We start from the raw sequence: 23,351 nt of genomic DNA on the forward strand, positions 1-23,351 counted from the left end.
CAATGGATAAAATGACTGCATAATGTGAAAGTGGTTGCTCATGGTGACAAACAATTATCAGTCAAATCTGCAGCTCTTCAAAGTGGTTCAGCATTTTTTTAAACTCGTTTCGATTTTATGGCCTGCACTTTTAATGTTTTGGTTCAGTCTCACCACTTTCATTGGCATTGTTAGCAGACACAGCAGGCAGTTTTCAGTAAAAAAAAAACTAAAAATCCACTGTATGCTAACTGCTCAGCACCAAACAGCAGACAGACAGCGATTACATGGAGAACATAGTGGAGCATTTAGCAGCCAAAGAGCCGGCTTTTTCTCTCTGGAGTTGGTCGAGTCAGAACAGAGCTAAAAGGAGAGTGAATATAGGACTTATATTCATCAGGTGGACAGAACTCCAAATAAATGCTAATGTTGCTCTGTATTCTGGATAAATATGCAAACATATCAACTTAAAAGGTAATAATATGTCAATGCTGTGTTTACAGCTTGTTTCCACTGCCCCTGAGTGGCCAAACAATTAGCTAATTAATTTTTAAGTTGAAAAGGTGTAAAAACACCCCTTATTTTATTGCATACTCAACTCATACTGAGCTCAGAGTGCACAAATGTTTATGATTTGTACCCATTATAGGACTTAACTCCCTCCTCCCTGCTGGGCCATTTACTGAAGCCCTTTCATCAGAAAGCTAATTGTCATTGTAAAATCCATGCCTCATCTATTGATATGACCTTTCATGGTCACTGAAGGAAGAACATTTACCTGAGAGTCAACTCAAAACTTTATGTTCTCTTTTTGCTATTGCTTTTTGACACTTTCTTGTTACTCTGCCTGGCACAGTTTCTATGAAAAGTCCTACAGTCATCTTGTGTAACTCTGAAGGTCAAACTCTGGACAGTTTGTGCTTTTAACACTGCCTCAGCAAGTTCAAGACAACGGGCAAAAGAGGGGGATGAGTCAAACAGGGCCAGACGCCGAGTGAGGAGTTGAAGAAGTGAAAGTGGCAGCAGTGAGATTGCCTCTGGACCAATCAAAGTTGTCCAGTTCTTTCTGGACCAATGACTCCCTCCCCCCTCTGAACCATGACTGACTGTATCTGAGTGACCATCCTGGCTTGGTGCCAGTTGTGGGCAGGCACTACACATAGTGAATTAAATTGGCTAATTCGATTGAAGTGCAGTATGACCTTCCTTAGGGCAATCAATATGGTTAAAAGTATTGGTAGTTGTAAGGAAGATGACAAAATGCAGCCACTGACATACAAATCCAGCCATTCAGAGTCTGAGATCTTTAGTGGTAAATCAATGTGCAGCACTCTAAGTTAGAGAGAGAGGAAGGGGTTTTTTGCTATAGGTTACCTTTCATCCAAGCTTAAAAGCTAAGCTGTCCCAGGTGTAAATTGTCCGCAGTCAGAGTGGTATCACATTACTGTAAAAAGGATATCTGCAGTGAGGCGGTCTCAACTGGCTATTCACTAAGCCCTGCCCGACTTAGTTACTGTTGCTTTGACTGTCAAGCTCTCTGTTCTGCAAGGCAATATGCAGTTTACAATAATAGTATGGCAGATTTGCAAAGTGAACCTCCCTTTCTTTTCTTTTTTTTTCAATGGACTACACAGAAGTGAACAAAGACAACCATGTCGACCATGGATTTTGATGGCTGTCTAGCAGATTTGATCAGCTATTGCTATAGAGTAAGCTAATGCTAAAGCTAAAACTACAAGAGCAACTCAATAACCATAATCAGAGGGGATTTCAACACTGTACTCAATCCATCAATAGTCAGATCATCATAGTCAGCCCAATATTAAAGCATCTGGACCAGATAGATTTCCTGCTGTATTCTTTAAACACTTCTGGCAGACACAACAAGCCCTCTTTTCTTTAAGTTGATAGTGGAAATTAAAGACAAAGGTCAATCCCCCCTCCCAGATGAACACTATTGCTATAAAAGTCTTATTGCAACCAGACAAGGACCCCAGTCTTCCCTCTAGTTATTGCCCCATATCATCATACAGACATTAAAATAATCTCCAAGGCACTAGAAGGCACTTGTTAGAAACAATACTTCCATCCTTAATCCATGATGACCAAACCGGCCTCATCAAGGGATGACATTCCACTAAAAACGTTAGAAGACTCTTAAATTTAATCAACATTTCACAACGCAACAAAGCAAAGACAATTGTAGTTTCACTAGATGCAAAGAAAGCATTTGATAAGGTAAATTGGATTTTCCTCCAAGTTTTACAAAAGCTTGGTTTTGGAGAGTCCTTCATTCACTGGATAAAAACACTATATAATACACCCACGGCCAATGTCACCACTAATGGGGTTACATCACAAAGGTTCACACTGCACAGGAGCAACAGACAGGGATGCCCTGTTCTCTCCCTTGCTTTTTGCCATTTTCATTGAACCCTTTGCTTGTGCCATCCGACAAAACCATAAAATAAAAGGAATTTACACCGCAAACATAGAACACAAAATTAATTTACATGCCGATGATATCTTATTCTATCTTCAAGAGCCACAAAACTCACTGCTGGAAGTAATCAATCTCATTAACAAGTTCTCACAAATTTCAGACTACACCATAAACTGGTCCAAATCAACTATTCTTCCTATGTCAGTGAACTCATGGAACCCTGCAACCCAAGACATGCACCATTCTGTCACCTTTGGTAATATCAGATATCTGGGTATTAACATCTCAGCCAGGCTGTCGGAGTTAACTCAGCCCATTTTCACCCACTATAAGAAAAAATCAGCAATGATCTAAAGCAATGGTCTAACCTTCCTCTCTAACCGGACGAATAGCAACCATCAAGATGACCTCATATTTCCTCATATCAATCACCTCTATTTGATGAGTCAGATAAAACCTACAGCCAAATGGTTCCAATCACTGAATTCGATCATATCACACTTCCACTGGAAAAACAAACATACAAACAAAATCAGTCTTTCCACTTTACAGAAAAATAAACTCAGGGAGGGGGTAGATGCACCCAATTTTCTACACTACTATCTGGCAAACCAATCATAGTATCTTTTTAAATGGATCCACTCTAACCCAGCTCACATAGCTTGGATTAAATTAGAACAAGCAGAATGCAACAACATAAAAATCTCTGTTTACCCTTCATTAGCCTGGACTTTCAGCTCAACAAATCTCCCTTTCACTTCAACACATGGGAACAAAAAGGAATCACACATCACCACCATCTATTTCAAGACAACTCATTTAAAGACCTGATCCAGAGGTATGGGGTCAGAGGGGGCACTTTCTCTAATACCTGCAAATCAAATCAGTCATAAAAAAAATAAAAATGAATATAGTAAGTAATCCACTCCAACCACCCCAACCAGCAGAACAGAACATGTAATATTCTACATCCACCAAAATTCTTTCAAATCTATATAAACTAACCTCAAATATAGATAACAGCATCCACCTGCCAACTGCTAAATTAGAAAAAGATTTATCTCTCCCCTCTGACTCCAACCTCTGGACACAGGTCTGCAGAAATTCATTTGAAATGACATAGAATACAAATCTACAAATAATCCAGTATAAAATCCTCCATAAAACACATATCACTCAAAACAAAATTCATAAAATGGGTCTCTCCAACAGATAAATGCTCACGATGCACTCTAGGCACAACAGACGACTACCTCCACCCCTTATGGCTCTGTCCACCCGTACAACAGTTTTGTTTTAAGGTAACATAGAGGTTCTCTTCAGTCTTGGGTGGCGGCATTCCCATTTCTCCCTCATTATGCATGCTTGGCCATTTTTCCTCAGTTGAACTTCCACCAAAACATACAAAACCCACACTGGTTGCCCTAGCTATCGCCAAGAAAGTCACCCTTACAAATTGGAACACTGGACAAACAGTAAATATCAATCATTGGTTAAATCTTCTCACAGAACATGTATCAATGGAGAAAAATAACTGCTTCTCTTAAGAAAGCAAATGTCACACTTTTGGAAAACTTGGACTCCATTTACCACAAATTTCAATCTTAATTTTGATTTTGCCCGTTAGCAAATTCCACTAAAAACCACGAGTTGAGTCTCCAGCTGACTTTTTAATGTTTCCAGCTATGTTTCCAGCTATTTTATTTATTTTAAAATAAACAGCCTGTAAAAGGATCTTAAATATGATAGCTGTATCAGCATACTGTATATACATGATATAATGCTAAAAGACTAAAGTTTTATGTCCAAGGAAAAACATCCTCAGGAGCGTGCAGGAGTGTAAAGGAGCGTGCTTACTATAGAAAAACATACTTTGACAAGCAACAATGTGGTTAGATTTAAACTTTAATGTTCATATTTTCAAACAGTAGAGGAAGAGGATTAGAGGATGAGGAATGACCAAAATACCAAATAAAGAGCAGGACAGAGTTGCTATCGTGACACTAAGCTCTGATATACTTGAACATTTGCTTTCATGCAGTGGATATTCCAGTCCTGAACAGTAACCTTTAACCCCACACAATGTATTTAGCTAAGGACATGCTCCTTTAGTACTTAAGTACTGTGGTAATTTATCATGACGTTAGATTGAGACTCTGAAGCATGGTGATACTCCAAATGTGAGTGAAAACCATTAACACAATAGCCAATTGTTGGAAACTTAAAACACACACACACACAGAGAGAGAGAGAGAGAGAGAGAGAGAGAGAAAATGCAGCATTTTATGGCTCAAATGGGTCATTAGACATCATTACTTTCCAAAGGTTGGACCGAAAAACCTTTTGGTGATAACATAAGATTACCTCAAGCTAAACCATGTTATTAAGTAGATTAGTTTATTTAAAATTGGAATCTGCTCTGCATACTTTATGACATTTAGTTTCATTTAACTGAAACCATATGATTTCCTTTGAAAGTGCATAGAACATAATTTTCTATTCAAGTAACCCAGTTTTCTTGCAAGTATATGTCATAACTGTAACCAGCATGTAGCTGCGATATTCATGGTTTAAATCTGGCCTAGATCTCCATTTCTCTCTGATCTCTTTTCACTGTGTTTGTCAAATTAGTGAACATAGCAAACAAAGCAATCTTAAAACAACACTGATGAAGACAACTCTACTTTAGATTATATAGTGAGAGTATGAGAAGTTAAGATGCCGGATTTACCCTGATGTTAAAATGAATGCTGTGGCATGCAGATACAGTATCTAACCCTCTTGCACAGACTTAAAGCATAGAAATGTTGGCAGCGAGGTGGATCTTAATTTCTTTCCCATGTAGTGTGGTATGCGTTCAAATGTTCTGCCATAGGAATAACCCTCTCTATCACATGCTACCTTGTGACTTAGAAAGCTTAGAAACTTAGAAAATACACTTCCTCTCAAGTCATAATTACAAGTGTGACATTGAGTAATCATTTTGATACACAAGCTTTCATGTTGTGACATTTTACTGACCTCTGAACTAGCTGTTCTGAACCGTGACAGAACAACTATTTGAATACATTTAAGCTGAAGTATCAGTCAGGATGTATTTAGGAGGCTGTCTGGCTGTGGTGAACTGTTGTTGCTAACAGGAATGGAAGTGAATTAAATTATACTGATGTAGAAAGACACGAAAGCAAGAGAGTGTAATTCCTTGGTGTATCAGTTAAGTGGAACTGGAGACGGTGGGTTTCCAGTTAGACAGAAGAAGCAGGAGTTTTACTGATTTTCTTAAAATAACTTTATCAATATTAAAAAAAAAGCAGTATTGAGTAAACAGTGTTGAGCAGAAACTTGTACTTTTTTCAATAACAAGTAGTTTAGGGGATAACAATTTCCAATTCAGTAATTAGACTGAATTAGGGTTAATGTGAGTTGGGGCACGTTAACTTGGCATGTGTGCTGAAAGAAAGGGAAGAAGAGAAGAAATGCCACCATTGGTAATGTGAAATGTGCCTCCTAGTAACTTCAAAGTTGTCATATTTATGTTGTTTGTTGGCTGCCACTACATTTTCAAAGGTGTCCAAACCCTGCGGCTTCACTGTGAGAACAGGACTCCCGAAGTGCTGCATGCTGTCCTCAAAGTTAATGTCTAGCTAGCTGTTGAAGGTCAGTCGATACATCCGTACCATAAAACCATAAACTTGCTTCATGTCATGATATGATATCTCATTTTCAATGTCAGTGTGGCTTTGGAGTTGCTTTTTTGCACCTTTGGAGCTGTGGTGGGTAACACATGTTAAAGAGGACATATGCACATTTCCAGGTCAATATTTTTTCCACTAAAAACCACGAGTTGAGTCCCCAGCTGACTTTTTAATGTTTCCAGCTATGTTCCCAGCTATTTTATTTATTTTAAAATAAACAGCCTGTTTATTCTGGGGCTCAACTGGAATATCTTTATATAGTTTACAGTTCAAAAAACTCTTTATTTATCTTATACTGGCCCCTCGGTTCAGCCTCTGAAACAGGCCATTTTAGCTCTTGTCTTTTTAAGGCTTAAGAGAATTTTCTCAACCCATAAAGGAATGCTTAATCCTTCTTGGTTGCCTGAAAAATAATTAAAAATCACAGAATTTTCACCAGTATGTGGTGACAATAATGGTGAAAGTGACAAGCCCACAGAGTTAAAGGCATCTGAAACATTGCAGCCAGCTACCCTACTGCTTGTTTGTAACCCCAGAGCTCCACAACAACCACCTGCAGAGAGAAAAACCCCTTAATTATTAGTAGAATTGCCCTCTCTACCAGTATGAGTTTGTAAATCTGAGTGTGCATACTATACATGAACAGCTTGTGTGTAATTTGCATAGATTGATTAATCCTTTAACACCATGATTTTTCTTTTCCATTCATCTGTGCCCACTGAGCCTTCTTCCCTCCTAGTAACTTCAAAGTTGTCATATTTATGTTGTTTGTTGGCTGCCACTAGTCAGCCTACATTTTCAAGGGTGTCCAAACCCTGCAGCTTCACTGTGAGAACAGGACCCCTGAAGTGCTGCATGCTGTCCTCAAAGTTAATGTCTAGTTAGCTGTTGAAGGTCAGTCGATACATCCATACCATAAAACCATAAACTTGCTTCATGTCATGATATGATATCTCATTTTCAATGTCGGTGTGGCTTTGGAGTTGCTTTTTTGCACCTTTGGAGCTGTGGTGGGTAACACCTGTTAAAAAGGACATATCATGCACATTTCCAGGTCAATATTTTTTTATTCTGGGGCTCTACTGGAATATCTTTATATAGTTTACAGTTCAAAAAACTCTTTTTTTTATCTTATACTGTCCCCTCGGTTCAGCCTCTGAAACAGGCCATTTTAGCTCTTGTCTTTTTAAGGCTTAAGAGAATTTTCTCAACCCATAAAGGAATGCTTAATCCTTCTTGGTTGCCTGAAAAATAATTAAAAATCACCGAATTTTCACCAGTATGTGGTGACAATAATGGTGAAAGTGACAGGCCCACAGAGTTAAGGGCATCTGAAACATTACAGCCAGCTACCCTACTGCTTGTTTGTAACCCCAGAGCTCCACAACAACCACCTGTAGAGTGAAAAACCCCTTAGTTATTAGTAGAATTGCCCTCTCTACCAGTATGAGAGTTTGTGAATCTGAGTGTGCATACTATACATGAACAGCTTGTGTATAATTTGCATAGATTGATTAATCCTTTAACACCATGATTTTTCTTTTCCATTCATCTGTGCCCACCGAGCCTTCTTCCCCCCGCCTTCAATAACCCATAAAGGAACGCTTAATCCTTCATGGTTGCCTGTTGTTGATCATGTAAACACAGGTATTGACAAGGAACTTTAGACTCCCACACAAGCAGGCATGACTCATAATGTTGGAGGTGGGAGGCACACAGGGAGAGTTTGGAGAATAATGGCAAGTGGGTGGAAAGACGGGTGGGTGGGAGCACAGGCAGGGGGTCTGCGTCTGAGTGCCTGAAGAGCTTTTTTCATAATTTATTTGTTTCTCTCTCACTCCCCCACCCTCTCTCTTGTCGTCTTCTGTGGGAGGAGCGATGGAAATAAGTGCATGCATGACACAATGTGTATGCGTGTGTGTGCAGAGGTTGCAGTCTTGTGAGCGCCAACCAGGTCTGTTGCAGGATATTTATAGCTCTCATTAGACACATCCTGCTAGAGCCAGGGTCACAGCACAGTGAGGTGAACACGGAGAGAGACTACATTCGTCTCACACCAGCAAAACACACACACACTGCGGTGCCTTACACACATAGAAGAACCTGATTTGAGCCTGTACCCGCTGCAGACACAGGAACAGAACGTACGATAGGGTGCTGTCAGTATCTGCCTTGGACGACAGAAATCTTTTACCCAGAATTCCTAATAGCAAGGTTGGAAGCTTCCACCAAAACCCATATTTTAAGTCAATTTTGGCATTTTAGCAGATGCACATAAATGCACTGTCTGGGCTGATCATCTGTTCAATCTGTCTGATTGAGAGATCCCAGCATGCATTTGTTGCAGCAGGTGGCCAGTGGGTGTAGGGAACGGGGGAGCCTGTTATGATCAAAAAGACACAGTAGAGCGCACACACGCACACACACACACACACACACACAAGAGATGCTGGAGTAAATCCTCTGTGAAGCTGACACAAAGGATGCTGATGATGTCCCTCTGCTTCTAGACTAAGGGATGGAGATATTTTCCTGTGCTAATCATTGTTGGCATGGCAACATGTACCAAACCCTGGAGAGCAGGGTTTTTTTTATTGGATACATGTTGTCTCTGGCATAATAAATTGTAATCTGTACATATGTCTGTGAGGAAAAGAGAACATAGGAGACGTAAAAAGCGGCATCTAATGATGATATTCATTATCAATAAATCTGACAATTATTTTCTCTATTAATCAATTATTTTATCTGGAAAATGTCAGACAATACTGAAATATGCCCATCACAATTTTTTGATTTTTGCAACCAACAGGCCAAAACCCCCAAAATATTCACTTCACCATCACATAAGCAGCTTGTCTTCACAACTGAGAAGCTAAAACTAGGGAATTTTTTACCTCTGGAGTGCCGTCCTTTTTCCTGATATACAGACATTGATGAAACCAGGGAATGTTTCATATTTTTGCTTGTGAAATGACTTAAACAATTTTAAAATGTAGTAGTAGTTATTCTGTTAATTGACTATTTGATTAATTGACTTGTTTTTTTCCAGGTAAAGATAGAAGAGAAGAGAAGATGAACATCAGGGAAACCTGTAGCAAAAATGAAATAAAAGATCTTTCTTCTTAAAGTAATATGTTATATGTATATTCTCTGGTGTCAGCAGGCAAATTTACATTCATTTCATTAACAATAGCTGACTCAGAGACCGGAGGAGTATTTATTTCTTTAGACTGCAAATCTGCAAATCCAATTCTCAATATGATAAACGCCAAAATTAACAAAATTAACAGCCCTTGTAAATATTTTCTAGTGATCAAATTTCAACAAATAAAAACTCAGATCAAGTGACTTTATTCATATAGCCCCAAATCACAATTTTCCACATAGGAATCTGTACAGCATATGACAGCATGTTGTGTGTACAGAGTAGATGGAAATACGTACAATAAACCACAAATCATTCAGTCAGCTGCCTTAACCAGAGCTGAAAAATGCTGGTGCAGGCTAGCATAGTTTATAAATCATTCATTTTGATATTCAAATGACCTTTCTAATCTGTGGATACACAGGACAGCTGTAGGCTATCTGACACTAGTGAGGATATCTATCTCCTGGAAATTACATTTGCGTGGGCATGATGGAGGATTACGGGCAGAGTGAAACCAAGTCCACAAAATAAAGTTGCATGTAAATGAGACACAGGGAGATCATATTTATTTTGTGGCATTTTTGTTGTGCGGGACTTGTTCACTCAAGGTCATAGAGCATCACCAAGCAAGTTGTAAAATGTACAGTTGAATTTAGGGCGTCAACAGTCAGCAGGCGCAACCCCATATCTTGGGCACAAACATGCAAAGAGTTACGTCAGATGATACACATGTATGCATGAGATAGCTGCTGGTGATTTGTGTGCGCAGTGAGTGATGTGTTTTTAGGGTGTGCGGTTGGGCATTTTAACCAAGCACCATCTCTTTCTCTCTCTCTCTCTCTCTCTCTCTTTTAGCGTCTCTGTCCCTCCCTCTCTCTGTTTCTCTCCTTCTCTCCACAGAGCCACTGCACTGCGGAGGAAACTTGAACTGTGACCAGCTCCCGTGACTATCACTCATACACAGCTCTGTCCCAACCCTGCACACAAACCAGCCTGCAGACTAGCATGCATTCTACAAACACTGCAAAAGTAGCATCCTATCGAAGATGACTTCCAGTTTCATGTGAAATGATGAGGAAATGAAATGGTGCAGAATGTGCAGAAAGAGGAAGATTATATGGGGGCCTTGAAATCTCTGTGGACAACACATCCTGACTTGTTCTTATCAGATGCATTTTTAAATTCCTGAGAATAAATCAACTGGGTTATATCCACAGATCTTTGTCAAGTTTTGTTTTTGTTGTTTGGTTTATATCCCCACAGATTTATGAAAAGGAATTTAGTTATTTTTCTCAAAAAGTAGTTTTGCTTGGAGTTCTGGTGTTTTATTGATTTAAGGGTGTGTATCAAAACTAAACCTCAAGAGTAATAAAAATACTTATTAAACAGCTTGTTGGATAGGCAATGTGGCTACAAATGCTGCATTCATGTGCTCCTTGGATGTTCCCATTTCCTGAATTGGCAAGTCTTATTCCGACTTTTGTGTGTTCATGAGCTTTTAAGTCGTAATGTGGAAACAACATGGACGCCACAAAGAATATGTGTTGTATTTTATTGCTCAGTGTTTAAACAACATGTTTATAGCTGTTTCTAGTTGACAATGAAGAGCAAAGGAAATGGATCAGGTGAGCCATGAAATATGAGTGATTTCATACACATGTATGTTTATCATAAAACGTCTGTATTTGCTTAAAAGTATGGTGTTAGGCGCTTGTGAGAGATGGACATGCAGCTTGCAAAGAAAACATTTGCCAAGTTCACATTAAGAGTTAATATTTAGAGCAGCCTTTTATTTACGTTAATAAATGATAGATGTTGAATAGGGAAATTAATGCTGAGTCATGGTGCTGTCTTATTAAGACAAAGGGATTCTGTGGACTTCAACTAATTATATATCTTTAATATTCAGTCTTTTTTTTTTTTAGGATTACAGTCCCCCACTATCTCAATATCCCAGCTCAAGTTATAGTTAAGAGCAGCACTGAATGGCAATTGATAATGGAGATGGATAGAAAACACATTCCAACGACACCCTGCGCATAACCAAAGCCCAATTTGATTTCTTCAACCAGAAACTAGAAGAGACAGGTATGGGTGATGTGCGTCCCGTGGAGGACCTGAGAATATACCTATGGTGAAGAAAATAGTCATGTTCCTCTGTTTAACCCGGCCAACCAAAACTCCTCCAGGGAACTGTCTGACAAATTTGACATGTCTCAAGGTGCTACCCACAAGGTCATCAAGGAGGCTCTAGATCTAACTCGTCACCTTGCTTCCTCATTACTTGGTTAATCAATTGTGAGAAGCAGACCAATTCAGCGGTCTTTAAAAGAGGATGTGGCATTGATGGCATTGTTGGAGCCATTGATGGTTACCACATTACCACCAGTGGCCACCTGTCAGGGGAGAGGACTATCTCAACAGAAAGTCCTTCTATTCAATAGTACTGCAAGGCATAGTTGATGACCAGGGGAAGTTCATGGACATTTTCACTGGGCCTCCAAGGAGGGTTCATGATTCTAGCTTCACCATTCTTCAAGAACTGGAGGCAGTCCATGGGTCAGAGACACTGCTTACATATCCCACACTTACCCCTTCATCGTCGCCCCTAAGCGAGACAATGGTACTCTGACAATGGACCAGCAGCTGAATACTCGGATCAGCTGTGGCCGAGGGGTGGTGCAGCAGGCATTTGGACACCTGAAGTGTGAGTGGAGGCGGCTGAGGGATCTTCAGAACAGCCATGTGGACATTATAGTTTAAACTATGGATTTCAATGCCATAAATGCTATAAATGTATCATTATGTACAGGTCAGGAGGTAGACAAAGCAACCTGATGTAAAAGGAGCACAACTCTTAAGGCAGCATTAATTGATATTAATATTAAAGCTGTTCTGATCAATATTTTTATATTAACAGTGGATTAAATTATTGTGTTTAATGAGAAAGGTGATGCTCGTAATGATGAACCCACAGAGAATTATCACCCAATTTTCCATTTCCCCTCAGCTCCATGGAACATTTCAGAACCTTTCAGTGCATTGTATTGATTTTGGGTTGATTCACTCTTAGCACTCTCATAAGCATCAAAATGCCAGTGAATATAGACAGGTTTCCAAGCTTGTCATATTTTTATATTAACAACCATGCCTGAGGAAGCTACAACGGGAAACATGTTTGTTCACAGATTTGTAGATGATGACGATCTAAACATTCCATGGCCCTTGAATTCTTGTTGATCATGATAGGAATTTGAGATATACAGCCACTTCTTTTGAGATTCAACCCCTGGTTTTACATTCCAATATGGATAAACCACATTATGGAAGGCACATTAAAAGTCCATCACAGCTGATAACGTATACCTCTCAGTATACTGCTGCTGATACACACGGACATTAAGTCCCTCAACTTTCTGCTGACATCATTATGATTAATTCTCCAATAGCTACGAATGATAAATACAAAACCCAGAAAATGTGCAGCTGTCATGTCTCCGTGAAATTAAAGCTGTTTATGAGAGCAAGCTTCCCTCAATGTATTATTCAGTGAGCAGTGTGGAGATTCTTATGTAACACTGTGTGGATTACGACAAAATCTGCGACAGAGAACTTTCAAAGCCAAGAAGAAAGCAGAAAAGGAGCAGAGCAGAAGACATAAGCAGGTGAAATGGAAATGGGGCAAGAAGTAGAGTTACATAATTTTTTTTTAAAAAGGCATCAGAAAGATGCTTTTTTACTCAAACAGAAAATACTTTGATAAAATTTTGATAAACTGTTAAAGTTGCTGAGCCTTAAAATGAAGTTGGGAGTCAAAGGGTGAGTGAAACTGAAGAAGAAAGGCACCTTGTTTTTTGTCTATACTGAGAACAGAGATATAGAGATCAACACCGAACTGCCCAAGTCAGTGTCCAGATCAGAGAGGGGAGGGATGTAGCAGACAGTGTGTGATATGTTGGGGTGCTCAGACAAATATAGTCAAATCCTCTGTAAATCCCAACAGGAGATATTCATCTTTTGGCTTTTGCCCTCCACTGAGCACAGGGTCAGCTAAAAACACTGATATCAATTCAGCATCTTGCTCAAGAGTCTATCATCAGCAAAAATCACTAAACCCCCCTCCCCTAAACAGTGATTGTCTGATCGTCCACTCAGCTTTGGATTTCTTAAAATAATGAAACATGCATCGGGCTTTAAAATATCTAAATATCTAAAGAGTTTGGGGTTATGGATGTCAAGTGAATACTTATATAACACATCCTTTGGCTTTATAATTACTGCAACAACTAAGTCATTGTCATTTGTTTATGAACCAAACTGCGCAATAACAATCCCTGCTCAATAATCAATAATTCCTCAATATCTTTGATAAAGAGTATAGGGGTGTTGTCTTTTTTATTACCTTTCTAAAATCAAAAACACAAGAGCAAAAGTGTACAGAGTAGATTAAGTTGTGTGTTTATCTGCTCTAACATAATCTGCAGACATTAGTATGCTAGTTTAGTACCTACAGTAGTAACATGCACTGCGTCCGAAATCACATACTATGCACTACATACCCAATATGTGTACTATTGTTCAACATACTTTTAAGTGTGAATGAACAGTAGTATATATCTTTTTGGAAGCACTGAGCTGTAATTATCATGTCACTTCCTGAAAGCCTCCTTGCCAGTTGGAGATGGTAGATCGTGCCAACCATAAAGTCTGAACTAATTAAAAAATATATATTACGCCTAGCAAAGTGAAAATTTTTACTGAAGCGTCATTGAGGTTATGCCAGAGCTGCCTTAGTTGCTGTCTGCCATGGTCTGTTAAGTTGTTGTCATCATCACTACTACATTGCATTGTGGGATATTTATGCCAACATAGTGTCCAGTGCTTGCATACTGCAATCATTGATGTATTATAAGAGCTGGATACCGGACTAAAAATGGCGCCCATTCAGTCCTATAGGAATTGCTCGGCTGGACATACGCCAAAAAAAGTTTCTAGCTTCCAGGTGTGCTTCCGCATTGTGCGGCCCACTGAATATGCACGGTAGTGTTTCCCCCACTCTGCAGACACAAACACACACAAACATGATGAAAATTGTTGGTTATGTTAAATTTAGACACTGAAAATAATCTGAATCAAGCTGATGAGTGAAATTAATCAGCAGCTGCAACCAGGCCTGTTGTCCCGAAAACAATAGCCCACTGCTCTGAAGGCCCATTGCTCCGAAAATACACCCTCTCCTTGGAGTTTTTTGCCCTTAATATCTTAATGTATTTTGATGTGCAAGTCATCACCATCATCCTACCCAAGTGGTTTTTGTGCCTAAACCTAACCAGACCTTAACCACAGTGTTGTCACACCATAAAATATAATTATTTTCTAACAAGCATGTCAAAATACACTAAGACATTCAGGGCAAAAGACAACAGAGGTAATCGGAACCAGATCTGTTAAACTGAGCAATATGTTAACAGAGTTAACTACAGAGGAAAGTAGTAAGGCCGGCAGTCACTGAACTCCAACAACTCCAGAGTGTGTACAGTATTTTTGGAGCAATGGGCATTTGTTTTCGGGATAACGGGCCATCGGACTAATGGGCAGTCTCCAGCAACTTCAGCCAAACTTACGTTGTAGTATTACATTTGTCAAACTCATCACTTATTAGTCATTCTCAAATTAGTTTTGCGTAAAAGTGAAGCATGCTGTTTGAATTTTAATAAACAAAAACTTTCTTTTTAAATTTTAAAATGTATTAGTATTTATAACACTAATACTACTAGCTCTACCCTGAAATACAAGAACAATATTGTTTCTTTGGATGGTAAGGGTGCTCACTTTTTGCCTGGGATCATTGACTGTATATAAATATGGAAGTCATGACAGCTCCCCAAAAGTGAAGCCAAAACATCTTGATCGCTCTCTGGTGGCTGGCTTCAGTAAAGGTCATAAGTCCCGCCCCCTCCATGTTAGTGTATGGGACATGATCCAAACTAAAAAATCACAGTTCACATCAAATAAATTTTTCCCAAAGATGGTTTCTGTCATTTTAGATAGTTCTTATCATGCTGATGTTTGTCAAAGTGATTTTTCTGATAAGTTTGTTTTTAATTAGTTATTTGACAATATAAAAAGGGGGTCTGATGTCATGATTGACAGCCGTGACAGCCGCTCTCAAACCTGGCCAGACTCTACTGCACAGACTCTTGGCTCCACCTTTGGATAGCGATGGGAAGTGGAGATGTGTCGGCCATATTTATATACAGTCAATGCCTGGGATATGTAGCTTTGGCTTCAGTCCTTTAGCATTATGTCATGTATGTAGCCATCATGTGATATTTAAGGCCTTTCCAGCTTTAAACCGAGTCGGCCGTGAACATTCAAAAATCGACTGGCAATGGTGTTTTCAGCTCACTCATTGAGTTTTTATGTTAGCAAGCGCTTACACTAGCTAGCTACTCCTAATAAAAGCTAAGTCATTCTTTCAGCCTTTTGTTTACTTATTAGTGAAATTAATTTTCAAAGTTAAGTTTCAAAAATTACTGTGAATTTGAAGTTGTAAATCTTCCACCGTTATTCTCAAATTATTTTCTATAGTAACGGTGATGTAATTTTCAACCAACTCAGTGAGTTTAGTGTTAGCAATAGCTTACACTGACTAGCTATACATAATAAATATTTGCTAGCCACCATCATCTTTTCAGCCAACAAAATCCATCATTGGTGGCTATAAATCAGAATCCTGCTTTTGTGCACTTCTTTGTGAAATTTGTTTCTATAGTAACTGCAAATTTGAAGTTGTAAATCTGCCACTGCTATCATTGTAAGCTGCAAGAACAGAAAGCTTTACAGAGAATTGAGCCCAAGATTTGTACTAATGCCAAAGCCTCTATATCATTGCCTCATCCTAATGCTTTAAATAGCATTAAGTCAAGACAGTTTGACGGATGGAGAGTAGCATTAAAATCAATGCATGTATTCAGAGACATGCACACAAGATGACTGAGGATACCACTTGTTCAAAGACACTCAGAGCCCATAAAAGACCATGAGGAAAACAGACTTCCACAAGAGACTGCCTGTACTCATGACACAATGAGCACTCTGTGAGCTGCATGTTGCCCTCTGGTGTCAAAGTAAAAACAAAACAAAAAGCACATAATGTTAAAGTCTGCCATCAAGTGGTACATAAGAGAACAACCTCCCAAGTGGTTCTGCTGACAAATGAACAATTACTTTAATATGCTTGTGATACATAATTAACTCATTGCAAGTTTGTCGTTATCCTAATGGCTTCATTTTGAATTTGTTTGCAATATTATAGTACTTTATTATATTTCCACAAGATGATTGGTGTGGAAAGATTGTGGGCATTATGCTTTTGATTCACTTACTTTACTTACTTGCTTTATTAGAAAATAGATTACAGAGGATGCTGCTTTGTGTGGTTTAACTATTTGACCTACAACAGATGTATGATTTTTTCACCATGAAATGAGTATTGTTTGATAGTATCTTCTTCTGCATGAACAAATCAAACCTGTTGCCACTGACAATCGTAAGACAAACTAGACCCTTTTAGTGCATGTAAAGATAAACAAAGAAGATGGACTCCATCCTAATAAAGGTTTCTCTCCTGGATGAGATAATGCTTATCAGTTGAAAAGGTCAATGTGCTTTTCAAACCACTTATCATTTCAGTGGCCATTACTGTATAAAAAGCGCTTTGCTCCATTTGTAGGGAAGTGCAGTAAACGCCCATTCATATCTCTTCTGACTGTTCAATTCAGACTGAGGACTCTTGGTTGCAGCATTTGGTGATAAGGTTGCAGGATTATGGGGTAGAAAAGGTCATAACCACCCAGTAGATAAAGACAATTATCTTCTCTTTACCTGTGTAATTTTAGAGCTCTAAGAATTGGGATTTGCTGCCCAGGTTAAGTTGATGCCACTGAACCATGTGAGGTAAAACAAAAAAAGAGAATGACCGGCACTCAATTGCTTTGCTTCAACATAATTGAACATTGTTTTATTCCAAAATGGCAAATAATTGAAGATTTAACAAGACAATACATGACAAATACAATTACAAATACAAACAATGACAAATACGATTATGCAACGGTGGCTGGGTGAGATGGTGATTGATGACTGACAACAGCTGTTTCATGAAAAGTGACATTAAGGTATGAAAGTGTCACTACAATAAGGCTTGTTACTGTGAAAACAGCAATGATGAAATGCAATATAATAATATAGAGTTTTACTTTTTTATCATTATCATTGATTGGTTTGTTTATGTATTTCACTGTATTTATTTGTACGATTATTTATTTCATAATGTCTAATAATCATAATCATCTAATAAGTACAATTTTGAGATACTTGCAATTCACCAAAATAGAAAAACACATCTATTTTGTGAGACAGGTGAGTAGGAGAGGGATGAATGTTTCATAAGTTGCAAACAAACTCTCACTGTCTTACTTGCAATGATACATTTATTTGCAACGTTTCGGTGCTGGACCTTCATCTGCCAGTGTTTTATTTTTATGGCTCCATGTATGATATTGGATGCTGTCATATAATAAATTGATATTTGGTATTTATGCACGGTATCTATTGCACGTGAGGATTGTGATTGGTTACAGGCTTACAGCCACTTCCTATTTAAGTTATGGCTTTTACTGGGGGGAATGTGCAATATCTTAGCGTAGGGTGTCGTGTAATATTCTTGGTGGGTATGTTCTGGTATATACGGATCTGTGTGTGATACTGCATGATAACTGTGTAGTAGACCGTATATGTATATGGATTGTATTGTATATTGTATTGTATTGTATATGGAGAGGCTGTGTGTTGCTATGTTCTCTCAAATGTCCAAGACGAATTTCTCCCAAGGGAGACAATAAAGGCTAATCTAATCTAAATCTAATTTAATATTTGCAATATATTTGACCAACCAGCTACAACTTTAAAATGCTCACTCATTAATTCATAAATAGTAATGATCCAATGATAATATAATAATATAAAACGGGATGAATGTTGCCACTCTGCATGATGAGTACATTCAATACATATATTCCTAATAGAACCTTTACAGAAAGTCCCCTTCCACACAAAAAAATATGTTTTGCTTATTGTTTGCATGTTTGACCTTCACTGTGCAGAATGATATATATGCAGAATTTGACAGAATACCTCCCTTTAAATCTGAGTGTAAGATATGTACTGTATGTACAAGCATGATTTTGTGGTACAGAACTAGTTTGAAAGCTGATCAAGGTCCATTATGCAATTTACATAAGTGTGTTGTTGAAACGTAAAACACCCAGTGCACATACAATGAGGGTGAAGTAGTAGACGTCTTGGGTCTAGTTAAACTTTGATATGAAAGTATTTGCATAATCATAGATTCTGGATTTTTCAGTGAGGGAGAGGGAATAGATTAGAGCAGCAGTTCCCTAGCTTTTTGGCCTGTGACCCCTTAAAATAAAGCAAAGTCTTCCTGGAACCCCTCATCACATGTTGCACAATATACCAGTCAACTAAAAGAGGACTTATTTTGTTTAATTTGAATCACTTTTAGAGGCTTGAAGGGATAAAATACAGTAATTCACAAGAAATAAAGGAAAAATTAGTGGAGAGCTTGAAAAAAAACCTATTTTTTATTTTTCTGTGCCTTATCCTGTCTTATCATCTCATGACCCCTTAGATTAATCCAGCAACCCTTCATAGGGGTCCCAACACCTGGTGGAGAACCACTGGATAAGAGCAGCAACAATTAGTCGATTAATCAACTGATCAACTAATCAACTATTTTGATAATAATTTGTAGTCATTTTCTAAGAAAATTTTTTTCCAAATAATCCAGTTCCAGCTTCTCAAATGTGAATATTTCCTGGTTTCTTCAGGCTTCTGTGATAATAAACTGAATATCTTTGGGTTGTGGACTGTTCGTGGGGACAAAAGAAGACATTTGAGAACATCATCTTGAGCTTTGGGAAACAGTGATTGATATGTTTCACCATTTTCTGACATTTTATAGACAAAACAACCAGTTGATTAATCGAGAAAATAATCGACAGATTAATCGATACTGAAAATATCTGTTAGCTGCAGGCCTAGAGTATATGTAATTTTAATCATTTTTAAGTAGATAATTGAACTTTTTTGAGGAAAACCCATATCAGACATAAATTATTATTCAAAACAGAGTATGTATAATGTTTAGATTCAGAACTATCGCTTGTTATTGATTATTGATTATTTTTACCCGGTGGTGTTGCTATTTTAAATGGAAGTGACAAATGGACTACATTTACAAAATATTTCCATGTGTTCATTTGAAATTGACTATGTTGTACTGTTGTATCGATGAAGGTTTGTGTCTCTCTCTTTTTTAACAAATATACAACAAGTTTTATGTGTACAACCTGAGTCTACAATCACACACATGCCATGGAGACTAACAGTTGTAATAAAAAGAAGAGGAAAAAGAAAAATTAAGTAGTTAAATATCTTATAAAGCTTACAGTTGTTGTATGTTTTAACAGTTTTTTTTGTTTGTACATTCAGATATTGAAGAAATGTATTGTTTAATATAGACAGTCAGCTCTGAAAAGTTTGGCTTTTGGCTTAAGAATTTGGATTTGTGAATATAAAATGTGATCATAATAGTAAGCAAATTAATTAAATTTAAAACTTAGCTGCAGTCGTTTGGCGAGATGTTTTGAAACCTGTAAAGTGATAAAATATTCAGTTAATCCAAACAATACATTTTTATGTATAAAGTAAGAAGTAAAGTGAGGATTAAGGTTTCGTATGTCTCATTCCACACCAGCAGGTGGCAGCAGCGTCCCGCCCTTAGTTTTCGAACGCAAAGCATTGTGGGTATTTTCTCTATTAAATAGCGACGTCAGCCCAACGTTCAAACTGACATTATCTCGGAGTCGACATCGTGTGAGACGTGCTACCTTAGCTGCGAGTATTTACGAAATAACTTCCACTTTCCAGACTTTTTTTTATTCGAAAGGTCATTTTTGTTAGAAAAAGCTTTTGTTTGAACTTTTTTTGAATTGAGAAGAAGACAACTGCTAACTTATTTAAGTTAACTCCAAAGAGAAGAAATCCGTCAAGTCGTTGACTCTTAAGTCGACTTTTTCAGTTATTTTTTTGTCGGAGATGTGTTTGGAAACAATGGATACCAGATCGAAACACATGAAAACCAACTATCTACGGAGAACCATGATGAAGCCTGCAGCTAAGCTAAGGTGGAGGCTGCTACGTGTGTCCGCAGAGGAGGACGAGGCCCTCAGGCCCTGTCGAGCCGTCGCGGTGAAGGCGACCATCCGAAAATACCTCCGCCGGGAACAGAAGCGGGCCCAGCTGGCTAAAATCGCCAAAGCCCTGGGAGAGATGGGCAAGAAAGAGAAAATGGAGTCCGTGTATGAGGAAGAAAAGCACCGTCATTCACCAGGAGCAATGGCGCCGGAAAACACCACGCAGTACCTGATGAGTAATGTGTATGAAGACATGTCTGACAGCAACTTTCAGTCACATCCAGCTTCACATGAAACATCATCACAGCTGTACGGCGAGTCCCTTTCGCCAAGGAGTGTGTATACTGCATTAGATTCCTGTTATGAGAGCTGTCTTGCCTTTCAACAGAGAGACTTTGAGGAAGCCTTTGACCTGTGCTGGTAACCGGGATGAACTGGTTTACGTGGCCTTGTGAGACCGCTCTGGCTTCCTGTTTTCAAGGAGGGACTTTCCGATAAGACTAAATGCAAAGGTGTGATGAGTTGCATGTAATTATTATACCAGAGTGTGAAACTGCATTACTTGTATAAAATGTTTTTTATGGTATGTGTACACCCCTGGTTATGTAACTTAACTGTCGCATGATTCATGGTTGGGCTTTATTTGTCTCACAGCGGCGCTCTGGACGCTCCCCGCCCAGTAGGGAGCGCTCCTGAACCCTGCGTTGCGCCCCCGCCCCCCCACCAGAGGAACGAACCAAACGCACCTCAGCTCTGGCCTGGCCACGGATTGTGAAATCCAGGTAAAAACCCGGGCAGGTATTGTTGTACTGCATTGTCGTTGATGGCAATAGTGGTTAGAATTTGATGTGATGTTGGGCTGAAAAACAAGTGCTTTCCACAGTCACTGTTGTCTGAGCGTTTTCCAGGTTTCACCCCTGCCAGGACAAATGGCTCGGCTGTGAGATGCACAGGCGCAAGAGACCAAGGAGGTCGGTCTTCACGTGACTGACAAAAGGTGACATTTTTAATGCCCATTGGTTACTTTGACTGTTTCGAAGAGGATTGAAGTCCTGATGATGTCATATGTTAATCTTTGTGGTAAATTTGTCCTTTTTTTTTTTTTTTTTTTTTAAGTACCAAAGTGTAAGATCAGTGACTAATGCTGATTGTGGAGGTTGATGGATAACTTGTTCAATAAAGATGCTTTGTGTGAAATGTTAAACTTTTCTCATTGTGTTATTTGGGTTTAACTTGCAGTTTCACATTGCAAGATGAGTTTGAATATAGAGTGTTACCATACACAGGGGAAGACTTTCTAAGACAAAGGTAAATCCAAGAGGTTTTGACATAATGCAGGGTAGAAGAGCAGATGTGTAATGCAAAATTTTACATCTATAATCACTTTCTTTGGGTACCCCCACAAAAATTAAAAAAAAAATTTTGGTTCAATGCATCCACACTTGTGTTTAATTTATTGCTACTTGGTGCCATAGTTTCCTATAATTACACTTCCAATTAATCTCAGTAGATAGCTAGCATAACTTAGTATTTTAGCAGAGCAGGTCAGCTGAAAATGTGGCGTTTGTCTGCAGGCAAGTATAGGCTACAGTACAAGAAATCTTTATTCCATTAAGTAATGACTTTGAGTTATTCTTTTGATATTATCAACTGTTAAGTCAACACAACTAACTAAACTCTGAAGTATTTGACTCAGAAATTTCTTTTCTACGACACTTCTTTGGAAAGTATTAGAGGTATGGGGCCTACAAATTAAATTACCCTTTTTATTCATGACATGTCCATGAATTTATATGATAAATGTCAAGATATAAAGTTTAAATCAATTGTGGTTCTTTCCCAGTGTGTTTATTTTACCCAAATTGTCCTTTCTGGACTGTGTGGTCACATGAATGACTGAATGTTTAACTTGTTACATCAGCAGAACTTTATCGTTGGTAATACATGGATTTTGGTAACTTCACATCCCAGTATAAATGCACACAGCTTTAATCTGAATAGAGGTCTAATCATGATTGTGAAAATATCTTAGTGACAGGACCTTTAAGAAAGGTCAATTCATAGGAGTAAAGATTTAATACTAAGAAACTTTTTTATTCTCTATGTACCTCTACCTACTCCATCACGAACTGTCTTATTACAAAATGCTCATGTACTCATACTAAAAGTTCAGGTGATCAAAGGGTCACATCAATGAGGACTGTTATTTGCACTAAACTAGACTATTACTGACACGATTTGAAGAAAGGTGTGAGACCTCAAAGTGTTGCAAACCCCTCTGTCAACTCCTGCCACACACACAACCGTGCTGACCCACAAAAAATTTCAAATATCCCTTTAACACAACCTCATACCCCCGTGTTGCTGCTGCAATCTGTTGAGGCATTTACCCAAAATAGAGCAGCAGCTTTTAAAGCTACCACATGGTGGCAGTAGTGTCCAACAAACCTGAAGAGCAGAGAGGCGAGAACTCATGCAGGTCATTCAGAGTTGATGCCAGAGGGAGAGGTGTTGATTATTGGTGGTCTACTTTTAGATCATGTCGCATGGCATTTGCTTCAGCGAGGGACATGCTGCTGCACTTTTTTAGATGAAGTCTTATAGCAGCAGGCTGGCAGGGACAAACAACTCAGGTTACTTCCTAGTGTGGCAGCTGAATGAGATGAAAACCTTTCAGTATTCCAAAGGCAACCCCTTGCTGCTTTAATTACTGTATGGAGCTAACTTGATATATATCTGAAGAGGGGAGTATAATGGAGAAACTATCTTGGCTTCTTAGAGGAGCTCTTACAGCCGCACAATAA

Source organism: Thunnus albacares, chromosome 23 (genome assembly GCF_914725855.1).
Source record: "Thunnus albacares chromosome 23, fThuAlb1.1, whole genome shotgun sequence".
In the NCBI taxonomy this organism is placed as follows: Eukaryota; Metazoa; Chordata; class Actinopteri; order Scombriformes; family Scombridae; genus Thunnus; species Thunnus albacares.